Source organism: Molossus molossus, unplaced genomic scaffold, assembly GCF_014108415.1.
Source record: "Molossus molossus isolate mMolMol1 unplaced genomic scaffold, mMolMol1.p scaffold_m16_p_14, whole genome shotgun sequence".
NCBI classification, from domain to species: domain Eukaryota; kingdom Metazoa; phylum Chordata; class Mammalia; order Chiroptera; family Molossidae; genus Molossus; species Molossus molossus.
The window spans coordinates 46,363,918-46,389,419 of record NW_023425349.1 but is presented as its reverse complement, the minus strand read 5'-3'; positions in this window follow the sequence as shown (position 1 = coordinate 46,389,419).

Below are 25,502 nucleotides of genomic sequence, written 5' to 3'. Positions count from 1 at the left end.
TCATCCCCCCCAAAGGACATCTTGGTAGCTTCCAAGTTCTGGCAGTTATTAAAAAAAAGCCACTGTAAAAATCCATGTGCAGGGTTTATGTAGACATAAGTTTTCAGTTTACTTGGGTAAATACCAAGGATCATGATTGCTGGATTAGTATGGTAAGAGTATCTATAGTTTTGTAAGAAGCTGCCAAACTGTCTTCCAGAGTGATGGAACCATTTTGCATTCCCACCAGCAATGAATGGGGTTCTGTTGCTCCACATCCTTGCCAACATTTGGTGTTCTTAGTGTTTCAGATTTTGGCCATTCTAATAAATGTATAGTGGCATCTCATTATTGTTTCAATTTGTGTTTCCTTGATGATATATGATCTAGAGCATCTTTTAACATTTTTATTTGCCATCTGTATATCTTCTTTGGTGAGGTGTCCAGGCTTTTTGCCCATTTTAAAATTGGATTGTTTATTTTCTTATTGAGTTTTATGAGTTCTTTGTATATTTTGGATAACAATCCTTTATCAGATGTGTTTTGTGCAAATACTTTTCTCCCAGTGTTTGGCTGGTTTTCTCATTCTCGTGATCAATTTCTTTTTTTCAACACTTTCAAATACATGAGGGAGAAAGTTTCTGGTTCTACTCTTTAACACCTCTCCAACATTGGCACACGGCCCCTTCAACAAACACAGAGCAGGACACAGATAACAGTGTACTAGTTCCACTTTACAGTTACCTTCTATTTGTGATGATGTAAAGTTTTCTTTTTATTAAAAATACTTTGTTTTTATAATAATGGGACAGAATGGAGAGCCCAGAAATAATCCCATGCATTTATGGTCAATTAATTTACAATAAAGAAGCCAAGAATATACAATGAGGAAAGGACAGTTTCTTCAATAAATGGTGTTGGGAACACTGGACAGCCACACGCAAAAGAATGAAACTGGACCACTACCTTACACCATCCATAAAACTCAACTCAAATAGATTAATGACTTGATCATAAGACCTCAAGCCATAAAACTTCTAGAAGAAAACATAGGCAGTAAGTTCCTTGACATTGGTCTTGGCAATACGTTTTTGGATTTGACACCCAAAGCAAAGGCAACAAAAGCAAAAATTAACAAGTGGGACTGCATCAAACTAAAAACTTGTGCACAGCAAAGAAAACCATAAACAAAACCTAAAGGCAACCTAATGAGTAAGGGAAAATATTTGTAAATCATATATCAGATAAGGGATTAATATCCAAAATAAGGAACTCATACCACTCAATAGCAACAAATAATTCAATTAAAAAGGAGCAGAGGATCTGAGTAGACATTTTCCACCAAAAGACATACAAATAGCCAACAGGTACATGAAAAGAACATCACTCATCATCAGTGAAATGCAAATTAAAACCACAATGAAATATCACCTCACACCTGTTGAATGGCTATTATAAAAAAGACAAGAAATAACATTTTGGTGAGGATGCGGAGAAAAGCAAACCCTTGTGCACTCTTGGTGAGAATGTAAACTGGTGCAGCCACTATGGAAAACAGCATGAAATTTCCTCAAAAAATTAAAAATAGAACTACCATATTGCCCAGCAATTCCACTTCTGAGTATTTATGGAAAAGAAATGAAAACACTAACTCAAAAAGACATCTGCAGCCCATGTTCATCGCAGCATTTGCTGCCACATATTTTTTTCTTTTGCTCTTTATGTTATCTTTTTCCTTAAATTCACCTTGAAGTAGAGGAAGGATCCTCACCTACCAGAGAGGAAATCTGCAAAAAGGAAATCTTGTTAATGAGCATTTTTATCCTCTAATGGTTTAGAGGAACTGAGAGTATGAATCTAACTAACAATAGGGGAAATGGTTTTTCCTAATGGCTTTCTCTCCGGAAAGCTAAGGTAGATTTAACAAAAAGATGCCAATAGTCTGATTTGCTGAGGTCCATGTGAACCAGTCCACAAATTGCAGCAACTTGGGAAAACTGTTTTATTCAAGTCTTAGAGTCAGCCTGAAACAACCTTTGGACTCACCTGCTTTCCATAACTAAGAAGGGAGGAACTTTTTCTGTTGTTAAATTCCACCAAAAATGTATTTGGCAAGATTATAAATATGTTTTACATATAATTGCACCCCACCTTAGTTTAAAAATTAAGATGGGGTACAATTGTGTGTAAATCATAATATAGATTTTTATTTATTTTTAAACTCAAATGATAGCACATGATCACATTGTTCTGGGGGCTGGATACGACAAAAATGTTGCAGCTGGTATTCAAATGAGTGAAGGTCATAGAAGTTATGTCTGCTAAAGTGTTCAAAAGAAGATTCTTAACTTTCTCTGCATCATAATTATGAAGGAAAGACTAGGAGCATTATAAGAAACACTTTGTCCCAAGAAGTCTTCAGGGCTGTTGAGGATTTGATCCCATGATCTCATGTTCAAAAATGAAACTTATAAAGAAATAAACAGGGGTTTCGTTTGTGTTTAGGCCTGAGCTGACCCAGCTGTTTCCAGAGCAAAGATTCTAATGCATTAAGCTCATGCATTGAGCTATAAGAAAATGCCAGAGCACAACAATGAGAAATGATGATTATATTCCCCATCGATAATGCTTCCTACACTGGGAGCATAAAGATGTCTGCAGTGTGAACAAGGCCAGGGCCAGTTTCTGTGTGGAATCATTCCAGCTGCTTGTCCATGTCCTCCTCTGCCAATGGCTTTCCCTGGAGGTAGTATTAGCTACAGGAGCTTTACACTGAATCCTGCGAAGATGGCTACTTTTAGCTTGTCTGGTAGTGTCTTTGGAGACAAATGTTGTCCCATTAGCAATTCTCTGTTACAGTGAGCACAAATCCACCTTGATAAGAACATTTTATGGATAAGAACACGTGACCCTGGATACCCTAATGAGTTGCATTTCTGCCACTCCAGCACTTACCACACTTTCTTTAATACATTTGATTGCAGCAAAGTGTCAAGGCATTTGTCCAAAAATTTTGAGACTCACCCAAAGGCCAGATAAATGGCGTCATGTTTATTTTCTGGAATCAGGGCTTAAGGGACAGGGTTAAGAGAAAGATCCCTCATTTCAAATCAAGTTTACTGGAAATGAAGCAATCATACTTTGCACAAAATCCTGTTATTCTGTCTCTATGAGACCAAATCATCTGGCATGCTGTAATGACTCTTTGATTGTCTCACCTTTGAATGGCATATGCCTGTTGTGCTTGGATTCTTGGATGCAGTACCACAGAGACCAAAATTACCAATTTGGGCAAGACAGGTTGGCTTAGATCTTTCTGACTGTGGAAGCCTAACATTGCCAAGCCTATGCTTTTTTAGTCCAGGGTAAGTGCATACCCAGCAGTCTGCAGTTTGCATCCTTGTAGATGTTTGAGTCATTTTAGTAATTCTCTGGAGATGAGAACAAACTTGGAGCAGTAAGTGTTTTAGAAAACAAACTACCAACACACCATGAGCATCACAACTGATGCAAATTACACCAACCATAAAGTACGGAGACTAGAAAAGTAATTTAAGTCTTAGCATCATGGGTGCCTCACCCACACCCCATCAGGCACAGATTGCATTTCATGCTAAACCTAATGCTTTCATGCAGACCCCAGCCGGTGGGTGATACTGTTTCATGGACACGTGGCTCTTCAACCCTCTTTGACTTTGCACAGAGTGTTCCCTCTTCCTGACAGTCTCTCCCTCTCACTTCATTTGTTGAAATCTCTCTTTGGAATAAACTATTATTTATCCCCTAGTGCCCTTTTCTCCATCTTCTGTAGTAATAGAATGTTGAGCTGGACATGTGGCTCCCCAGAATAAAGGCTACATTTCTCAGCTTCTCTTGCATCTAGGTGTGACCTTGTGACTAAGCTCTGGTCAATGGGATATAAGCAGCATCTGGAACTCCCTTTACAATTCTTTGCCCTTTTCCTTGTCCACTGCTGACCAGCATGGAGACCAGATGGCTGGAACTGGGGGAGCTATCCTGGAACTTGAGGTGGCATTGAGGATGGAGTTAATGCATGGCAAAGCAATAAGGTAGAGGGAGCCCGAATCCTTGATACTTTGCCCAGGTTACCCAGCACTGCCTTCCCTTGACTTATATTGTAGAGGAAAACAAACTTCTAAATTATTTAAATCATTGTTATTTGGTGGTTTCTGTCACTCACAGAGAACTTAATTCTAACAAAACCACTGTCCCATGCTTTAAAGGTCATTTGAATCTCCAGGAATACAGAGTCTGCTTGGAGGCCACTGATTGCCCGGTTTCCCCAGCATGTGGAGGTCTTTGTGGTCCTTTCTCTCTCTTGTTCTCTCATAGGCTTCCCCAAATCCCCTCTTCTCCAGACTCCTGTCCAGTCAGTAGTCTTATCAGCACTTTTAAGGGATTTTTCTGGAATACTGTGTTTTCACTTTGAAATGGACTTGTAACATGGTGGCCCTGGGGCCTCATCTCTAGCTCATTTGACTTCTCACCTCCAATAATCTAGAAACTCTGTTGGATGTTTGAGCTCATGTTCCCTAAGTCTTCTGGCCAATAACCTATATCCCATCTGTGATTCCAGGTTTCCTGATTCTAGGGCCCTTGGTGTCCCTTTGATGCTCTCTACTGCTGTTTCCACTCTGTTTTCCAGGCCTCCACCAGGGCTCAGACACATCCCCTAAATGACTCTCGAGCATCCCTGAACCCTCAGCGCGCCAACCATCAGTGCAAGACAGTACAGGCTCCAGGGTTCATCTTCCCCCATACCTTCTTCAAAAGGCCATTTTCAATGCAATAATTAAGGCTAGGCTTAATCGGTCTTGATGTTTTCTATATGGCCAGGTTAGCTTTATCAGAATCTATTACAGTTCATTTTTATTTATTTGTTTGATGTGTTTTAAAATTAATATGTACTCACTGTAGAAAATGTGGAAATACATAAACATATAAGAAGAAAATAACACTCTCTCAATTTCTTAACCTAGTGGAAAGCATATGTAACATATTTATTTCCTTACAGCCTCTTTGTGTGTTTGTGTGGTAATTTCATACTTTCTATAGAGTTTTGCATCTATCTACTTATACATATGTACCTACCTACCTATTTATCTATCTGTGGCTGTAAAACACTATAGTTTATGGACATGCTAGAATTTATTTAACTGGTTTCTTATTGTTTAATATTCCCCTCACCATTTTACATGATTATAAATAACATTATGATTAATAATTATGTGTACAAAAATTTTCCCCTATGGCTTATTTCTTTAGTCTTGATTCTTTGAAGTTAAATAATTCTAAATTCTTAGAGGGCTTAAGGACTCTTGATATACATTGCAGACTGCTTAAGAGAAAGCTGTGTCAATTTCTTGCTTCCCCAATACTGTCTCACTACTCCCTTGTACGCCTAGAATTTTCATATTAAAAGTATTTACTAACGTGGAGTTTTAAAAAATTGTTGTATTTTTAAAATTTGCATTTCTTTGATTGATTACAAGTAAGTTGAATTTCTTTCATCATTATTAATTTGTATTTCTTCATGTCCTTGGTGATTTATCTGGGATTATCATGTTCTTTTAATTTCTGAGAAAAATGTATAAAGACGCATTTAACCTTTTGTCTCTCATATTTGAAGAACATATTCCCTCTGTCCCCCTCCCCCAGTTTTCAATTTACCCTTTAATTTAGCTCACGATGTTTGTGATTAACAGCTGTGTAAATAATTATGGAATCAAGTAAACTTTTGTGGCACTTTTTATACATTTTAACTTTAGAATTTTTTTCTCTACTCTTTACCCCGAAAGCTAACCAGTAGTAACTCAGAAATTCTCACTTTCCTCCACTTATTTACAGTGATACCTTCTTTAAATTCTATTAAATTCTCTATCTCCTAAGGATCTGTATTTTTTTTTTTATTTCATTGATCTGTCCATTCTTGTACCAATATTACTTACCTTCATTGTTGTGAGCCTGCAATTAATAAATTATTTCATCCTATAATTTATCGAGTACCTATTATGTGCCAGAAACTGCTTGACATGGGAATACAGCAATACACCAGATGGACATAGTTCCTGCTCTCACATTCATGATTTCTAGTGTAGGAAGCAGGAGGGCAATTGGCATGCACAACCCAGTGAAATATGAGTGATGAGAAGAGAGGCACAAGGTGTTGGGGGAATGTATGGTAAGGTTCTACCCCAGGCTTGAAGTCAGTGAGGCTTCCCAGATGAGTGACATGTACGTTGAGTCCTCATATTTATGGTGGTCAGGCAAACAATTGAGAGAGAAGACATTGAAGCTAGATGGAGCAGCATCCAGAAAATCTAAGAGTCAATAGAAAGCTTGATGCATTTGAGAAGTTGGAAACAATTCTGTGTGCTTGAAGAAGAATAAAGAAGGTTGGCTTGGACAGAGGCCTGGTCAAGATGGGCCGACCATGTTAAGGAGCATAGCCTTTTATGCTGGGAAGTCACTGAAAGTTTAAGTAAGAGAGTAACTTGGCCAGACTTTCATTCAAGAAAGATCTGTCTGGCCGCAATATGGAGGATCAGTTGGAGTGGAGGCAAAAACACGTGGCCAGGAAATTAGCTGCTCTAATAAATCACAAGAAAAGAAAAATAATGCTATCCTGAGGTAGGGTAGTGGTAACAGGAATGGAGAGAGATGGGCGGATTTGACAAAGGTAGTATATTTGGAAGATACTAGGCAATAAGATGAACAGAAATTGGTGATTGATTAGATATGTAAAATAGAGGGAGAGAGTAGAACTGACAATTGGCTACATGTTGGTTTCATTCATTGAGGGAATGCAGGAAAGGTGAGCAGTAAGATGCTAATTTTTGTATATGTCAAGTTTGAGATTTGTTTGGTACACTGAAAACTACATGTCCAATAGGTTATTGAAGTTTGAATGAGAGTGAAAGGATCAGGAGCACAAATTTGGGTATCTTCACTGTAAGAATGTATGTGATTTCCAGGTAGACTCCATGGAGTGAAAATAGTGGAGAGTCTAAGGAACAACAGTATTTAAGGTGCAGGCGGAAGATGAGGAGCCACAAAATGAAACAGAACAAGCAGCCAGAGGGAGGGCAGGAAAAGGAGAGTGTGATGTTTTGGAAATAGAGGGAAGATGTTTCTTAGAAAAGGGAACTGATGACATTTTCAAATACTCCAATGATAGCAGTGAAAATAACAACTGCAAAGTTGTCATTGGCTTTAACAACAAGTATGTTGTTAGTGACTCTGAAGAGAACAGTTTTGGTGGCCTAGAGAGAGGGCATGGCACAGACTGTAGTCAACTAGAGAGTAAATGGGAAGGAGGAAAATGGAGATGGGCAGTGTTGACAATGCTAAAATTGTGACTGCAAAGGGAAGAACAGAAGAGAGCAATAGCTAAAAGGAGATATGAGAGCAATATGATTCGGACTTTCCATCCAGGAATTTTTTTATCCTCACCCAAGGATATTTTTACATTGATTTTTTTTTTTAAGATAAAGTGGAAGGGAAGGAGGGAGGGAGAGAGAGAGAAGGAAACATGTGAGAGAGACACATTGATTGGTTGCCTCCTGCATAACCCACTCTGGGGCCCGGATCAAACCTGCAACCAAGGTATGTGCCCTTGACCAGGAATCAAACACACTGGCCTTTGATCCGTGGGGCTGATGCTCTAACCACTTAGCCAAACCAGCCAGGGCCATCCGAATATTTTATACTCTCCTTTTATTTACTCAAATCACCTATAGCTCTCTGTATGGATTTTGAAAATTTCTTGTTATGATTATTCCTGGCTAACTGATGTTCTTTTCTCTGTTTTACACGTTACCTGTTAATTCTTAGTTGCTAACCAGCTATTGCTGATCTCAAGAATCATATCGATTTCACAGATAGGTGAGACAGATAAATATAATTATCTTGTTTCAATCCACTTTACCGAAACATTATTTAATACATTATTAGCTATTAATATTATCAATAATAATGTTAAATTATACTATAATATTTGTAATTGAGTATCTTGAATTTTTTGAGCATGTAAGCACTGTTTTATTTATTTATTTATTTATTTATTTATTTATTTATTTATTTATTTATTATAGGGGTGCATGTCATTCCTTCCCATGGTCTTTAAGGGAAGGGACTCTGCCTTAAAATATAAAATTAAAGGAGACCTTAGAAATCACCTAATGTTTTCATTTTTAGAAAAGAAGAACTGCTAAGAGCAGTTAAGTCTCTGCAGTCTTATTCATGTGTTTATCCAAGAACTGTTATACCACCATAAAATAGATGTGTTTTTCACTTTCTCCTGAACACATAAGCTTTAGGATAAAGACGAGAATAATAAAGGTTTATATCATATTAATTATGGTAATAAAATATAATTCAGTGGAGCCTCCAGCAACATCTTCCGAAGCTAATTAAAGTTACTCTTGCTGCTGGTGCAGAAATACAGGGTTGGTGGTCTTGACTGGTGTGTGCTGGTCCTCCCACCTCAGCATGACCTCTGAGGGGGATCTCATGCCCTCACCACTCTCACAAGGAAAGTTTTCTTGTTCTCTCCCTTTCTATCAACACTTAACACCTTTTTCATTGGATTTCCAAAAGTAGCCTGGCGCTGTCAAGTCACAGTTCCCACTGCCAATAAATGTGGTCCAGGTTCCCCAGCTCTAGGCTGGAGGCCCTTTGAAAGGCCCAATATTTCTATGGACTGAATATTTGTGTCCCCTCAGTATCATATGTTGAACCCTAATCTTCATTGTGATGGCATTTGGAGACTTTGAGTGGTAGGTAGGTTTAGATGAAGCCCTGAGGAGTGGAGCCCCCGTGATGGAATTAGTGCCTTTATAAGAAGAAACCTGAGAGCTTTCTCCCCCCCACCCTCCACCTCATTTACCTGCAAGAAGATGGCTGGCAGCTGTTTATAAACCAGGAAGAGGGCCACTATGAGACACCACAGCTGCCAACACCTTGTTGGACTTCTCAGCCATCAGAACTTTGAGAAATAAATGTTTGTTGTTTAAGCCATCCAATGTGTGGTATTTTGTTACAGCAGCCTGATATATGCATATAAAGACATAGCCCTTCCTTTCAAAGCTTTAAAAGCCAAATTTATCGAACTGTAATTTACTTACAATAAGGCCTCTAGCTATGTGAATGAATCTTAATAAACGTGTATACCTATGGAATCATCCCAGCTAAGCCACAGAACGTTTCTGTGACCCCTCCAAATTTCCAGGTACCCCTTTGCTGTCCAGGCCCCCTCGCCCACTCCACTGACTTTCCAGCAAACCAGTGATCTGTCTGCTTTCTGTCACTATAGATTAATTTTGTTCATTCTGTAATCTCAAATAAGTTAATAATAAAGTATGTGGGCTTCTGTGTTTGGCTTTTTACTTAGAGCAGCAGTTCTCAATCTGTGGTTTGCAACCCCTTTGGAGGTTGAAGGACCCTTTCACAGGGGTCGCCTAAGACCATCAGAAAACATATATTTCCAATGGCCTTAGGAACCGAGACACGGCTCCTCTATTCATCTCCATGGGGGTGCACCCACATGCAGATACGCCCACATAGAGATACAACCAGCATGATGACATCAGTGCACCCACCCAATTACGTACACCTGGTGCAAATACAGGTGTATGTGACTGGGTTGGTGCCATAATGTACTTACATGGACCAGTCACACATGTGTAGAAAGCAGATATTGTGTAGAAAGCAGCTACTCTGTTAACAGCAGCTACTGTGTTGAAAGCAGCAGTATTGGAGGTAAAACGACACTTCATGAATTATAATTACTGGGTCAATGTAAAATCATGTACTGTAAAATCATCGACTACTGCAAAAAAAAAAAAAATATCTCTACCATGGGAACTTAATCTAGATGCTCATCGGTCTTTTTATATTCAGCTTTGGTTGATGTGAATACTGCCCCCTTGTAATAGTAACAGGTATGTTAAAAAAACAGCACAGAGAATGGTAAATCATAGGAAACTTTAATGAACTGTATTGACTAAACTATGCCATGTATCATCTTTTGTATTGTTAAAGCTATTGTTAATCTTATTTTCATTAGCAAACCATCCCATGACAATGGATGGTGTAGAGAAGAAGGTTAAAAAAAGAAAATATAGTGAGGTTTTTTTACAGTATGGTTTTACCTCAATAATAATAGCAGGAATTGGGAAACCACAATGTGTTATTTGTTGTGAAGTTCTATCAGCTGAATCTATAAAGCTGAACAAACTAAAATGCCATTTTGATAGCAAGCATCCGAGCTTTGCCAGCAAGGATACCAGCTATTTTAGAAGCAAAGCTGATGGACTCAAGAAAGCCAGACTTGACACTGGTGGCAAGTACCACAAACAAAACGTAGCAGCTATTGAAGCTTCATATTTGGGGGCACTCAGAATTGCCAGAGCTATGAAACCTCACACCACTGCTGAGGATTTACTATTGCCAGCAGCCAAAGACATTGAGTCATGATAGGAGATGAATTGGTTACAAAATTGAGTGCAACTTCCTTATCTAATGACACTGTCCACAGAAGAATAGATGACATGTCTGCTGATATTTGTGATCAGGTAATCCAGGAAATTAAATCTGCTCCACTTCCAATATTTAGCATCCACCTTGATGAATCTACAGACATTGCAAACTATTCACAGTTACTGGTTTACATGAGGTATATTAATGATGGCGGCTTTATTTTTTCTTTCTTTTTAATATTTATTTAACTTAGCATAATACATTTAAGGTCCAATCATGTCACGAAGGGAAGATTTCATTCATTTTATTATTTTTATTTTTTTAATTTTATTTTTGTTACAGATGTTTCTCCTTTTTTACCCCATTGACACCCTCCTCCCCTCCCTGCCCACCCTGTCCCCGGCTTTGTTGTCCATGTCCATTGGTTAGGCATACATGCATATAAGTTCTGTGGTTTATCTCTTCCTACCCCCCACCACCCCCTCTTCTGAGGGTTGTCAGGCTGTACCCTACTTCTGTGTTTCTGGGTCTACCTTATTCCTCAGACTGTTCTATTCATTATATTCCATATATAAGTGAGATCATGTGTTATTTGTCTTTTTCTGCTTGGCTTGTTTCACTTAGGATAATACTTTCCAGGTCCCTCCATGTCGTATCAAAGGATAAGAGATCTTTTTTTCTTACAGCTGCATAGTACTCCATTGTGTATATGTACCACTGCTTTTCTTTCCATTCATCTGCTGATGGACACTTGGGCTGTTTCCAGCTCTTAGCTATTGTAAATAGTGCTGCTATGAACATGGGGGTCCATATATTCTTTCTGATTGGTGTTTCAGGCTTCTTAGGGTATCTTCCTAGAAGCGGGATCACTGGGTCAAATGGAAGTTCAATTTTTAATTTTTTGAGGTAGCACCATATTGTTTTTCATATTGGCTGCACCAGTCTGCATTCCCACCATCAGTGCACTAGAGTCCTCTTTTCTCCATACCCTCGTCAACACTTGTTTGATGATTTGTTGATGGTGGCCATTCTGACAGGTGTGAGGTGATACCTCATTGTTGTTTTAATTTGCATCTTTCTGATGCTTAGGAATGTTGAACATTTCTTCATATGTATCTTGGCCATTTGTATGTCCTGTTTGAAGAGGTGTCTGTTCAGCTCCTCTGCCCATTTTTTAATTGGGTTCTTTGTCTTCCTTTTGTTGAGTTGTATGAGTACTCTATATATTTTGGAAATTAACCCTTTATCTGATGTATCATTGGCAATGATGTTCTCCCATACAGTGGGTTGCCTTTCCATTTTGATGGTTGTTTCTTTTGCTGTGCAGAAGCTTTTGAGTTTGATGTAGTCCCATGTGCTCATTTTTGTTTGTTTGTTTGTTTCTGTTGCCTTAGGTGATGTATCAGTGAAAATTCTGCTGTGTATGACGTCTGAAATTTTGTTGCTTATATTTTCTTCTAGATTTTTAAGGATTCACGGGTCACATTTATGTCTTTTATCCATTTTGAGTTTATTTTTGTGTAGGGTGTAAGTTGATGGTCTAGTTTCATTTTTCTGCATGTAGCTGTCCAAATTTCCCAACACCATTTATTAAAGGGGCTATCTTTACTTCACTGTATGCTCTTGCCACCTTTGTCAAATATTAATTGAGCATATTGCCTTGGGTCCATTTCTGGGTTCTCTATTCTGTTCCACTGGTCTATATGCCCGTTCTTGTGCCAGTACAAGGCTCTTTTGATTGCAGTGGCTTTGTAGTATAATCTGATATCTGGTATTGTGATCCCACCTACTTTGTCCTTCTTTTTCAAAATTGCTGTGGCTATTTGAGGACTTTTTTAGTTCCATATGAACATTTGAAGTATTTGTTCTAGTTCTGTGAAGTATGTCATTGGTATTTTGATGGGAATTGCATTGAATCTATAGATTGCTTTGGGTAATATGGACATTTTAATTATATTAATTCTTCTAATCCATGAACAAGGTATGTGCTTCCACTTTTTTATATCTTTCTCTATTTCCTCTTTCAATGTCCTGTAGTGTTCTGCAAATAGGTCCTTTACTTCTTTGGTTAAGTTTGTTCCTAGGTATCTTAATTTTTTTGCCACGATGGTAAATGGGATTGTTTTTTCAGTTTCTCTTTCTGTGAGTTCATCATTGGTGTATAAGAATGCCATCGATTTCTTGATGTTAATTTTGTATCCTGCTACTTTGCCAAATTCATTTGTTAAGTCTAGTAGATTTTTGATGAAGTCTTTAGGGTTTTCTATGTATAATATCATGTCATCTGCAAATAATGACAGTTTCATTTCCTCCTTTCCAATTTGGATCCCTGTTATTTTTTCTTCATGTCTGATTGCTGTGGCTAAGACTTCCAGTACAATGTTAAATAAGAGTGGTGAAAGTGGACATCCCTGTCTTGTTCCTGTTCTTAGGGAAAAGATTTTAGTTTCTGCCTATTGAGTATGATGTTGGCTGTAGGTCTTTCATATATGGCCTTTATTATGTCGAGATATGATTCCTCTATTCACACATTGCTGAGCATTTTTATCAGCAATGGATGCTGGATTTTGTTGAATGCTTTTTCAGCATCTATTGATATGATCATGTGGTTTCTATTTTTCATTTTGTTTATGTGGTGTATCACATTTATTGATTTGTGAATATTATACCAGCCTTGCATCCCTGGGATGAATCCCACTTGGTCATGGTGAATAATTTCTTTGATGTATTGCTGGATCCTATTTGCTAGCATTTTGTTCAGAATTTTGGCGTCTATGTTCATCAGGGATATTGGCCTGTAGTTTTCTTTCTTTGTAGTGTCTTTTTCTGGTTTTGAAATTAGAATTATGCTGTCCTCATAAATCGAGTTTGGAAGTCTTCCTTCTTCTTGAATTTTTTGAAATAGTTGGAGGAGAATGGGTGTTAGTTCTTGTTTGAATGTTGAATAAAACTTCCCCAGGAAGCCCTCTGGGCCTGGGCTTTTGTTTGCTGAGAGAGTCTTCATTATGTCTTCAATTTCCTTACTTGTTATTGGTCTGTTGAAGTTTTCTATCTCTTCCCGGTCCAGTTTTGGGAGACTGTGTGTTTCTAGAAATTTTTCCATTTTGCTTAGATTGTCGAATTTGTTGCCATATAATTGTTCATAGTAGCTGTTAACAATCTTTTGTATTTCTGTGCTGCCATTTGTTACTTCTTCTCTTTTGTTTCTGATTTTGTGCATTTGGGTTTTCTCTTTTTTGTTTCTTGGTGAGTCTAGCTAAGGGTCCATCAATCTTGTTTGTCTTTTCAAAAAACCAGCTCTTTGTTTCATTGATCCTTTGAATTGTATTTTTGGTCTCTATGTCATTTATTTCTGCTCTGATCTTTACTATTTCCTTCCTTCTACTTGCTCTGGGTTTTTTTTTTTTTTATTGTTTGCTTTCTAATTCTTTAAGTTGTGAGGTTAGACAGTCAATTAGAAATTTTTCTTGTTTCTTGAGGTAGGCCTGTAGTGCTATGAACACTCCTCTCAGAACTGCTTTTGCTGCATCCCATAGATTTTGTGTTGTGGTGTGTTCATTTTCATTGGTTTCCAGGAAGTTTTTAATTTCTTCCTTGATCTCCTCGGTAACCCATTCATTGTTTAATAACTTGCTATTTTGCCTCCATGTGTTCAAATGCCTTTGCATGTTTTTGTTGCAATTGATTTCTAGTTTCATGCCATTGTGATCTGAGAAGATGCTTGATATGATTTCAATCTTCTTGAACTTGTAGAGATTTAATTTTTGTCCTAACATGTGGTCTATCTTTGAGAATGTCCCATGTGTGCTTGAGAAGAATGTGAATTCTGTAGTTTTGGGGTGTAATTCTTTGTAGATATCTATTAAATCCATTTGGTCTAGTGTTTCATTTAGAGTCTCTGTTTCCTTGCTAATTTTTTTTTTCTAGAGGATCTATCCAATGGTGTCAACATGGCGTTGAAGTCCCCTGCTATGATTGTATTGCTGTCGATTTGTCCTTTGAAGTCCTCCAAAAGATTTTTAATATATTTTGGTGCTCCTAATTGGGTGCATATATGTTTATCAAGGTTATGTCTTTCTGTTCGATAGATCCTTTGAATATTATGCAGTGGCCTTCTTTGTCTCTAGTTATGAAATCCATTTTATCAGATATGAGTATTGCTACCCCAGCTTTTTTTTTGCTTTCCTTTTGCTTGGAAGATTTTTTTCCATCCCTTCACTTTCAACCTATGTGATTCTTTTGTTGTGAGGTGGGTCTCTTTTAAACAACATATAGATGAGTCATGCTTTCTTATCCAGTCAGCTACTCTGTGTCTTTTTATCAGAGCATTCAGTCCATTTACATTTAAGGTGATTATTGATATGTACTTATTTATTGCCATTTTTGTTTAATTTGGTTATATATTTTTTTTCCTATTTCTTCTACTAATTACAGCAGTCCTTTTAATATTTCTTGCAGTGCTGGTTTGGTGCTAATGTATTTCCTTAGCCTTTTTTTTTTTGGTCTGGGAAGCTCTTTATTTGACCTTCTGTTTTGAATGATAGCCTTGCTGGGTAGAGTAGTCTTGGATTCAGATCCTTGTTTTTCATTACCTTGATTACTTCATGCCATTCTCTTCTGGCCTGTAGTGTTTCTGTTGAGAAGTCAGGTGAGAGTCTTATGGAGTTTCCTTTGTAGGTAACCTATTGCTTATCTCTTGCTGCTTTTAGAATTATCTCTTTGTCTTTAATTTTTGGCATTTTAATTACTATGTGTCTTGGTATGGGCCTGTTTGGGTTCTTCTTACTTGGGGCTCTCTATGCTTCTTGAACTTGAATGACTTCTTCCTTCACCAAATTAGGGAAGTTTTCTGTCACTATTTCCTCAAATATATCCTCTAACCCTTGCTCATTTTTTTCTTTTTCGGGGATTCCTATGATGCGAATATTATTATGTTTCCAGTGGTCCCACAGTTCTCTTAAGCTGTTTTCCTGTTTTTTAATTTTTTTTTCCTTTTGGTTTTCTGATTGGTTGATTTTTTTCTACCCTGTCTTCTAATTCGCTGATCCGGTCCTCAGCTTCCTCTACTCTGCTATTTAGACCTTCCAATGTGTTCTTTATTTGTGATATGTCACTCTTGATCTCTTCCTGGTGGTTTTTAATTTCCAATTGGTTTCTTTTTAGCATCTCTATGTCCTTACTCATGCTGTTGAGCTTCATCAAGATCAGGACTCTGAATTCTAGCTCTGTTAACATGCCTAATTGCTCCACATTGATCTCATCTTCGGTGGAGGTCTCTTGTTCTTTTATTTCGCTTTTGTTTCTGTGTTTCACCATTATGGCCATCACAGTGGGCTTTGGAACCTCTCAAGTTTTCCCTGTGGGTATTGGTGTTCTGCTGTTTGTGGCTCCCTCTCCTGGGTTTAGATGAGTGAGGGAGGACCCACGTTAAACACCACTGTCAAGTCTTACTTTCCTGGTTAGAGTTGCTCGCCCAGGAATGGTACTGTTATCCTCTAGCTTTTTGCCTGGAGGCTAGCAGTCGAGGTTACTTGAAGAGTTTTAGGTTGTCAGTTGATTGAAAAACTCCATCAGCATAAGAGGATTTTCCAAGGGTGGAGCAGATGTTGGTTGTTAATGACCCTCAGTTTGCATTTCAATGGCCCACAGGGTGGGGTTGAATCTCCCCAGAGCCTTGGGAAGAAGCAATATGGCCACCGTCCTGCGAGGCTGCAATTCAGCAAAAGGTCTGAGTGTCCTCCAAATCCTGAGTGTCCCCACACAGTTCCAATCCAGTCTGCCCTCCCTCTGCCAGAGCCCAAGGTGAGTGGCTGTGGCTATTTTAGCTTCTGTCCTGGCTCTGTGCTGTGGAGCTGCTTGGGAGTGTAACCCAAGGGCGCTGCTCACAGCTAAGGCCGCTGCTGAGCTGCCAACCATGGGCTCCCCACCCCTGTCTTATGCCTTCGCAAGACTACCAGGATCGAGTCAGTGTCCCTGGTTATATGGTCCTTGCAAGCTGCTTTTCTGTTGCTTTTTCCCCGTCGATTTGTCTGTGTTTTAGTTGTAATTCCAGTTTGGTCCTGGGAGATGGTCTGTGTAGCTTCCACCACCATTTTGGAAAAAGCAATGATGGTGACTTTAGAGATGAGTTTCTTTTTCGCAAACCTCTTGAAATGACAACTACTGCACGTGATGTATTTGACACAGTTGGTTCATTTCTGAAAGAGCATAAGATCTCTTAGAAAAAGGTTTGTGGTGTTTGCACAGATGGTGATCCAGCTATGCTAGGATGTCAATCTGGAGTTCAACGTTTGGAACTGAATGAGTCACCAAAAGTCGTCCGAACTCACTGTATGATACATTGGCAAATATTAGCAATGAATATGCTGCCACAAGAGTTATAAGAAGTAATGAAAAGCGTCTTAATTTCTGTCAGTTTTGTAAAGGCAAGCACTTTAAACAGTCAACTGTTTTCGCAAATATGCTACGAGTTGGATGTGCCGAACAATGCTCTACTATTTCACACTGAAGTGAGATGGTTGTTGACAGGAAAAGTTTTAAAATGTGTTTTTGAGCTTTGTGATGAACTCAAAACATTTTTTAATCAGAAAGCAAGACCGCAGTTTGAAGCACTTTTCGGTGACAAAAGTGAACTGCATAAAATAGCTTACTTGGTTGACATCTTTGCCATCTTGAATGAGTTAAATTTATCACTTTAAGGACCAAATGCAACATGCCTCGATCTGTCTGAAGAGATCCAATCATTCCAAATAAAACTTCAGCTTTGGCAAAAAAAATTGGATGAAAATAACATTTAAATGTTGCCTACCTTATCTGTTTTCTTTGAGGAACATGACATTGAACCAGACAAAGGGATTACAATGATAATTTCTGTGAAAGAACACTTGTACATGCTTACAGTACATGCATGCTTTCATCGTACTTTCCAAATCAACCTGACACCCCATTTGCACTTGCCAGAAGCCCATTCATAGTCAAAGTTGAAGATGTTCCTGAAACAGCACAAGAGGAGTTCATTGAACTTATTAACAGTGATGCAGCAAGAACTAATTTCTGTACAATGCCAGTTACAAAATTCTGGATCAAATGTTTGCAGTCATATTCTTTTCTGAGACTGTGTTGTGCCTTCTTCCATTTCCAACAACATATCTTTGTTAAACAGAGTTTTCAGCTTGTTGGTTATCAAATCTAAATACAGAAGTAGACTTGTGGAAGATGATCTTTGTTGTGCTCTTGCAAAGACTGCCCTGAGAATTCCTGATCTGGTGAGAAAGAAGCAATCTGAACCTTCACATGACATTGACTTTTTCTGCATACTGTTGCAAAATGTAGCAATGTAGTTTACTGTTGTTATGTTAAGACTGTTACCCATGCTACACCATGCTTCAAGACAAAATTTCATTTATTTGTAATTAGAAATAAATATTTCACAATTGCATATTGTTTGTGATTAATCACTACGCTTTAATTCTGTTCAATTTGTAACAATGAAAATACATTTTGCATATCTGATATTTACATTATGATTCATAACAGTAGCAAAATTACAGTTATGAAGGAGCAACAAAAATAATTTTATGGTTGGGGGTCACCACAACATGAGAAACTGTATTAAAGGGTCACGGCACTAGGAAGGTTGAGAACTCTAAGTCTTAGAGTGATGCTTTTGGTTTATTCATGTAAAGGGGTCAGTAGTTACCCCCTTTTCACTTCTCAATAGTTTTCCATTTATGAATATACCACAATTTGTTTATCCACTCACCTGTTGATGGATGTTTTTCCAGTTCGGGGCTAATATGGATAAATATGCTTTGAATAAACATGTACAAAACATTTCTCATGGGCAGGTACTGGACTGAAATGGCCAGGTCGTAAGCTGAAAGTTCACGTTTCTCTTCCCCTTTCCTCTTCTAAATTGCTTGTGGATTTTTATTTCTTCTTTTAATTCTGTCAAATATCACTGTATATATTCTGAATCAATGTTGGTAGAGGGATAAAATCCTGGGGAGTTATTATTTTATCATTAACCAAAACATTCATTTTTCTAATAACACTTTTACCTAAAAATATATTTTGCCTGATATTAATATTGCATTCTTTAGTTAATATTTTAGCAATGTGTTTTACCATTCTTATTATTTAAAATATTTATATACACTAAAAAAATAGTACATAACCACAACTTAAAAGGCCAAATTGTCTTACAATGTTTAATGAAATCCTAAAGTCTTTTTTCTTATTATTCCTCAACCACAGTCCTGAAGAGGCAAACATTTAAAATCATTTTAGTTTCCTGTTTCATATGTTAAAATACCATATTTAATATATAATTTTAAGCTTTTCTCTACTTGAGGTGTTATTTATTGATTTCTAAGTATGATAGATGAGGATCTCTTCACTCCTGTCTGCTTCACCATCCTGCTACTGGGGACAGACACAATTCTTGGTTAAATTATTATTTGGAGTTTTTTAAATCTTATGACTATGTCAAATCACTTACATCTGAGATATAATGGTGTTAAATAATTGCACTTGCTTTTTGTATAATGTTGTTCTTCCCAGTATCAATGGCTACTTAATTTTGCTGTTTCCTTAAAAAATAAACTTCTAGCCCTGGTCAGTTTTGCTCAGTGGTTAGAGCATCAGCCTGAGGTCCAGAGAGACCCAGGTTCGGTTCCACTAAGGGCACGTACCGCGGTTGCAGTTTGTCCCTGGCCCTGGCTGGTCGTGTGGGTGGCAGCCACTCGATGTGTCCCTTTAACGTCGATGTTTGTCTCTCTCTCTCTCTCTCTCTCTCTCTCTCTCTCTCTCTTCCTCTCTCTCCCTCCCACTCTATCTGAACAAAAAAAAAAAAAAAAAGAAAAAGGAAAAATGTTCTCGGGTGAGGATAAAAAAAATAAAATAAACATCTATTACTATTTCTTCCCCAAACTTTTCAACATGGTCATATGTATTGGATAATACATCTATTCCACTTTATTTCCTTATGATGTACATCCTGGAACCCTCCATTCTTCTACATTAATCCGGACTTTTGGGTCCAGACAGAATTCATTTTTATGCTGCCTTACCCTCCTGCTTCTGAACAGAATTTCTTCCTCTCGTGGCCCGTTACACACACCACACCAATTTACAGTCACTCAGCTAACCTCCAATCCTTGAAATAAGTGCACATCCTTCTTCCGTAACTGCAAGTGACAACAGCGCAAGAATGAGAAGGATTGTAAGCGCGGGGCAGCAGGACAGGGTGTAGGTTTTAAACCATCACCGATTGCAGAGTGGAAAGGAGGGGCAGCTGTGGGTGCAGCGATCACTGTGGTCCAGTCACCGAGGATGGCGCCCACCCAGACTTAGGTGGTGGGAATGGGGGTGGAGAAAACAGAACTTAAATGATAGGACAGATGCCATCTGCATAGGATTGGTGGTCGCATGTGATGGGGCAGGGGTAGGAGAGGGCTCCGGGATTCTGGCTGCATGGATGAGGGTGCTGTTTTCACTGAGACGTGGAATACCAGAGGTCCTGGAGGAGGGGGAGGAAAAGCGAGAAGAATGGGAGAAAAATGAAAATTCCATTTGCAAGTGACAGTGATGTGATCTACGATCTACCAGCCATTTGTGTGTGTTTTCTAAATGTACCTCATCTTTTAAAGCAGTGGGGAACAGCGGACAGCGGACCGTTTGTGATAAGAGTGAGAGGGAAAAATAGGATCTCTGCCTGTTTGGGCACTGTAGGGGATGCTCCGTGGAACCCCGTTATTTTTCAAGGATCAAAAATAATAGCATAAATGATCGGTTGCTTCTGTTTGTTTTAATTAATAAATGGTTCACTTCTGTTTATTTTCTGGTACACCATTTCACATTGGTTTTCCCCCTCATACGCTTTTCTTCCAAGTAGAAAAGATAGGCCTATTTAGTAAGCAGATAAGGTTGGAAGCTGAGTGGAACTGTTCCCAAAAGAAGATGGAAAACAAAATGTGAAAGAGTACAGAGCTTTAATGGAAAAAACCCTTGAGAGAAAAATGTAATAAGCCAACTTAATGAGCCAACCAATTTCAATAGGAAATTATTGGGAAAATAATTTTTTTGAAGGACATGCAGGGAAATTTTACCTTCACAGAGCTGAGTGCCAAAAAGGCTGCTGGGGGGGAAAAGTGCAGGCCTGTTCGACAAGGAGAAAGGAGAGGGTTATGAAAAATAGGACTGTCAAGGGTCTTTAAATCTCTCACAGTTAGAGAGAAATAGGATCAATGATTCTTAGGGCTCATGTGCTAAGTCACATAATCTTAATAGCATTATAGATGGTTCGGTGGATAGATAGATAGACAAATAGACTCTGAGTTATAGAATGTGTATTTCACCACAGGGAAACAGAAGGCCAAGAAAGAATTTAGCATTGATCGTAGAGGCATGATTCATGTCATTATAGAAATAGATTCATGTAACAAAATGAGTCAATTCCCCTGCTGAACCCTCATCAACAAGAGAAGATTGTAAAATAATATTTTCTCCATTTGAAATCATGTGCAAACTAAATCACACATTTACTAATACATTTAGAATGCTTTAAAGTGGGGGAAAATAGGGGACATCTGTAATACTGTCAACAATAAAAAAAAACTTAAAAAAAAATTCAGACTGCATTAGTGTTTGATAAATTTATGAGGAGTAAGAAGCTATCTTGAAAGATAAATCTACCTCTGCAAAATGTATGCTTTGGACACATATTTCTTTTTATTATCTGTTTCCTTATTCTATTATTATTGAAACATATATTCCCTCCCCAATCCATTATATCTTAATGAAGATAATGGCCTTTTAAAGTAGAGAGAAAAAGAATAAATCACAATTGTTTTCTTCTCCAGATACAATACAAAATGGTATGTTGACCAAGCAAGAAAACCGATGAACTATGCAGATTCATTTCCAACTCAGGGCCTACTTTGTTGCAAGCACTTTGCAGGTGTCTCAGCAAACCCTGAAGTTTCTCTAGCACTCTTGGTTAGGGTTTTCAAGGACTGGAAGTTCTGATTATGCTAAAAACATTCAATACCCACATCAGCAAGGAAATCACACAACTATATAATAAAACTGAACTCTCTCACAAAGTCATTCCATGACAAAGGTGAACAATAAAAAGAGCTCCCCTGTACCATTCAAATGCCTACATGGCATTAATAATCGTGGATGCCGCCCTGGCTGGTTTGGCTCAGCGGTTAGAGCGTTGGCCTGCGGTCGTGAGAGACCCGGGTTCGGTTCCCGCTAAGGGCGCGTGCCTCGGTTGCAGTTTGTCCCCTGCCCTGGTCGGTTGTGCGGGTGGCAGCCACTCGATATGTTCTTTTCACGTTGATATTTCTCTCTCTCTCTCTCTCTCTCTCTGTTCCTCTCTCTCCCTCCCACTCTACCTGAACAAAGAATGGAAAAAAAAATGTCCTCAGGTGAGGATAAAAAAAAAAAAAAATCGTGGATGCCTAGTTCTCAAATATTCGAATGCGCAATGTGATAGAGGCAAAACCTTCAGATGGTATAAAGGATTTTTATTTTGTTTTGGTGATATTATAGAAACAGGTCTAAATGATGAAGACGCAGATTTGCTGAAATAATTCATTTGTTTATGAATTGGCTTTGGTGACACTGCTGCCCCAAGGAGATGCTGCGTTAGTATGAGCAGAGTTCTGGTTCCACAATAAGCAGCCTAGGCCAGAGGAAAGAGCTTGGCATTCACAGTCACACACCTGGGCTTCAAGTCAGCCACCGATACTCGGGAGCTCTGTGATGTTGACAGGTGTCAATAAATCTCGCCTTAAAACGAAACAACACCTGCTGTTATCTCACATTATCACTATGAAGGGCAGAGTCCAACATGCATACTTTGTAAATCACCGTCAAACCTGTGTTTCTTTGTCTGTTACTCTCTCTCTGTTTTCAGAATGGAGTGTTTTGTCTGAAGGATGACCACAGTGGTGAACTGACTTTATTATCGAGTTATCCATAGGTTCATTTGGCAGTGAATAGTCTGATCTTTTACAGTTAGTGCGAAGTCAGCCGAGGAGGCTGCTGGGAGGGAGAGAAACGGAGCTGACGTTTAGATTCTTACAGAATGAAGCAAATCCTGATGGTCGACGCAGGTTGCTCTGTAGTTTGGTACTACTGTGTGTTAGTTTTGTCATGACAACTTAAATGCTTCCCTAGGAGACAGGAAAATTTATGTTGGACACACTTGTGGCTTCACTTTCATATTCCAAAAAGGCACTCCGGAGCCTGCTTAAGGAGACATTGAGAGACTCATAAGACTGCCCATCTGTACTCCCTGATTCGTAATCCCGTTGGTTCCCTTGTGGGAATTTTCAGAAATCCTGAGCAGAGAGGCCATAATTCTGTCAACACCTCACACCGCAGAAGCAGAGGTTAGGACTTGATCCCTAGAAGCTGTGAGCTAAACTGTGCTATAACCCTGAGATAGAACGCGTGGGCTTGGTAGGATCTGGCCCTGATACCACAAAAGCTGTTGTTCTGAAGAGTTGTCAAAATCAGCTCACTGCCCGATACCCGGGCTGCTGATGCTGCATTAATGATGCTCGGCAGACAGCCCAGGTCTCCAGGGAAGGAGGGAGCCAAGCAGCTCTTGCTAAATCACTGGACTGAAGCAGGGAGTGTGCTCAGCTCCCTAATAGCGCTTGCAGGGTATTAAGTTATGTGAGGTATTGTGTTTCCTGTAAACCTCTTACAGCATGCCTAGGGTGATTGGAATGAGTGAGAACTAAAGTGTTGATGTGACCCAGTCACAGGCCGTATGTATATGGGGACCATTCCCTGGTGTGCTGGGTCCACTGTCTACCCTTCTGCCCTGCTCTGGGCCCCTGGAAGCTGACCTGTGAAGACTTTAACGGGCTCCCTTGCCCTCTGGCTTCAGGTTGGATGGTCCAGTGGGAGCCTGAGCAGGAGATCTGTGCAGGAAACAGAGTGAGAGGCAAAGTGTTTTCTTGGTTGTTTTCCTGCAGGGTGGCAATAGCTCTGTTAGGTGTTCCTCTCACACAGACTCCTCTGACCTTGGTTCCAATAGCCACACTTTCCCTCACTCCTGTGACCTACCTACAGAAGCGATGAGACATCTTATAACCAGCACTGGGCGACCGCAGTCCTCCTTGTGGTTTACCAGTCCCCTGCTCATAAACAGCAAAGGGTCCCATTTGTTAGATTTTCATTACATATTCCAATTTGAGAGTGCCGTCGTTTTTCTGTGAGGACTCTGATATACCAAAAGCTGGGACTGCCACTGGCCTGAAAATGGGGGCAACCCAAAACTGTAGGTGCCAAAGAGCTGTTGGGGAGAATGTCATTCAGGTAGTGACAACAAGGGCCCCTCTGTTTCCACTGCTTTCACAATAACAGTTGGTTTCTCTTGGTTCTGTCTTAAAACGTCATATCACGGGTGCCTGGTTTTGTGACATGGTCCAAGTCATTTATTGAAAAGAGGTCATGGGGCCCTGGCCGGTTTGGCTCAGCGGTTAGAGCGTCGGCCTGCGGTCCTGAGAGACCCGGGTTCGGTTCCCGCTAAGGGCACGTACCTCGGTTGCAGTTTGTCCCCGGCCCTGGTCGGTTGTGCGGGTGGCAACCACTCGATGTGTCCCTTCACATCGATGTTTCTCTCTCTCTGTTCCTCTCTCTCCCTCCCACTCTACCTGAACAAAAAATGGAAAAATGTCCTCGGGTGAGGATTAAAAAAAAAAAAAAAAAAAAAAAAGAAAAGAGGTCATGGGTACTTTTGCTTAATCTATGTAATGGTTTATTTGATGTATTTATTCTGGGTAGAATAAAACATGAGGCATTACTTTTTGTATTTATAAAACATAAAATCTCTTTCCCTTCTCCTTTTTTGTACATTCCTTTCTGTATTAATTTTTTATTACCTAAACCTTGAATAGGTTTCTATCAATCAGAATATCAGGTTTAGGTCAATATTTATACTCTGAAGGAATGAGAAGAAGAAAAGTAGCAACTTTTCAATGTTGATTGGTATAAAGTCATGGAATATTTTATATTTTTTGGTGGCAGGGTTATATGGACTAGCCTGGACATGGGTTCATTGTCTTAGTCAGATGATCCATTTAAGTAAACTTATTGAATTTATTTGTATGGTAATGTATTTAAGACATTTCAGCATGTATCTTTATTTCTTTAAAAAGGAATAATATTGTGTGCCTTCATCTTTTTGCAGATGTGTTAATCCTGGACCTTTACTGTCCCTCCACAACTCCGAACACTGTGTGTATACAGACATAAAATAGAGTATATTAGAATTAACTTTATTTTGTTTTGATCAAACTGTGGCACCCTGTGATCATAGTTTAGGGCACATCTAGGTGATCTCTTCTGCCCTATACCCTCCCCTCCCCCAGTACCAATATTCCCCTTCTCTGGGAACTGCTTCTTCCCCAGCTCCAACCATGTCTTACTCAGGAGCTGCCTTGTTCTTCCATGACTCTGCCTCACTCTGGCCACAACTTATTGGTCAAGAAGTGGGCACATGGCTGAAGCTCAGCCAATAGGAATCCTCCCCTGGGATTTTTGTGAAAGGGAGAGAGAAACAGAGTCAGTTTCTCTCTGGAGATGGGAACCACAATTTATAAAACTCAGATCCCTTGGTGGCCACTTTTCCTCTATGTAAAGGAACTCAGTTTTTGGTGGTTGAACTAAAGTGAACACTCAGAGAGAGGAAGAAAGGGGATAAGAGCAGGTCCTCGGCACACTCAAGTCCTGGGTTCTGAATGTTCCTGAAACTCAGGTTCATTTCTGTCTTTCTCAAGTTTTGGTTGTTCAGATATTTTTTAATTCTATGAAATGTATTTAGTATTGTTTTTATAATCTTCCCATTTGCCTTGGTTAATTTGATTATGATCTCCATCATTTACAATCAAAAGCATCCCGACTAAAACAAATGGCTATAAATATTCAATTTAAATGTGTTCAACAATCTCTTTCTGAGTAGTTGTTTGAGCTGCATCCTCCAAGGGAAGCAATGCCTA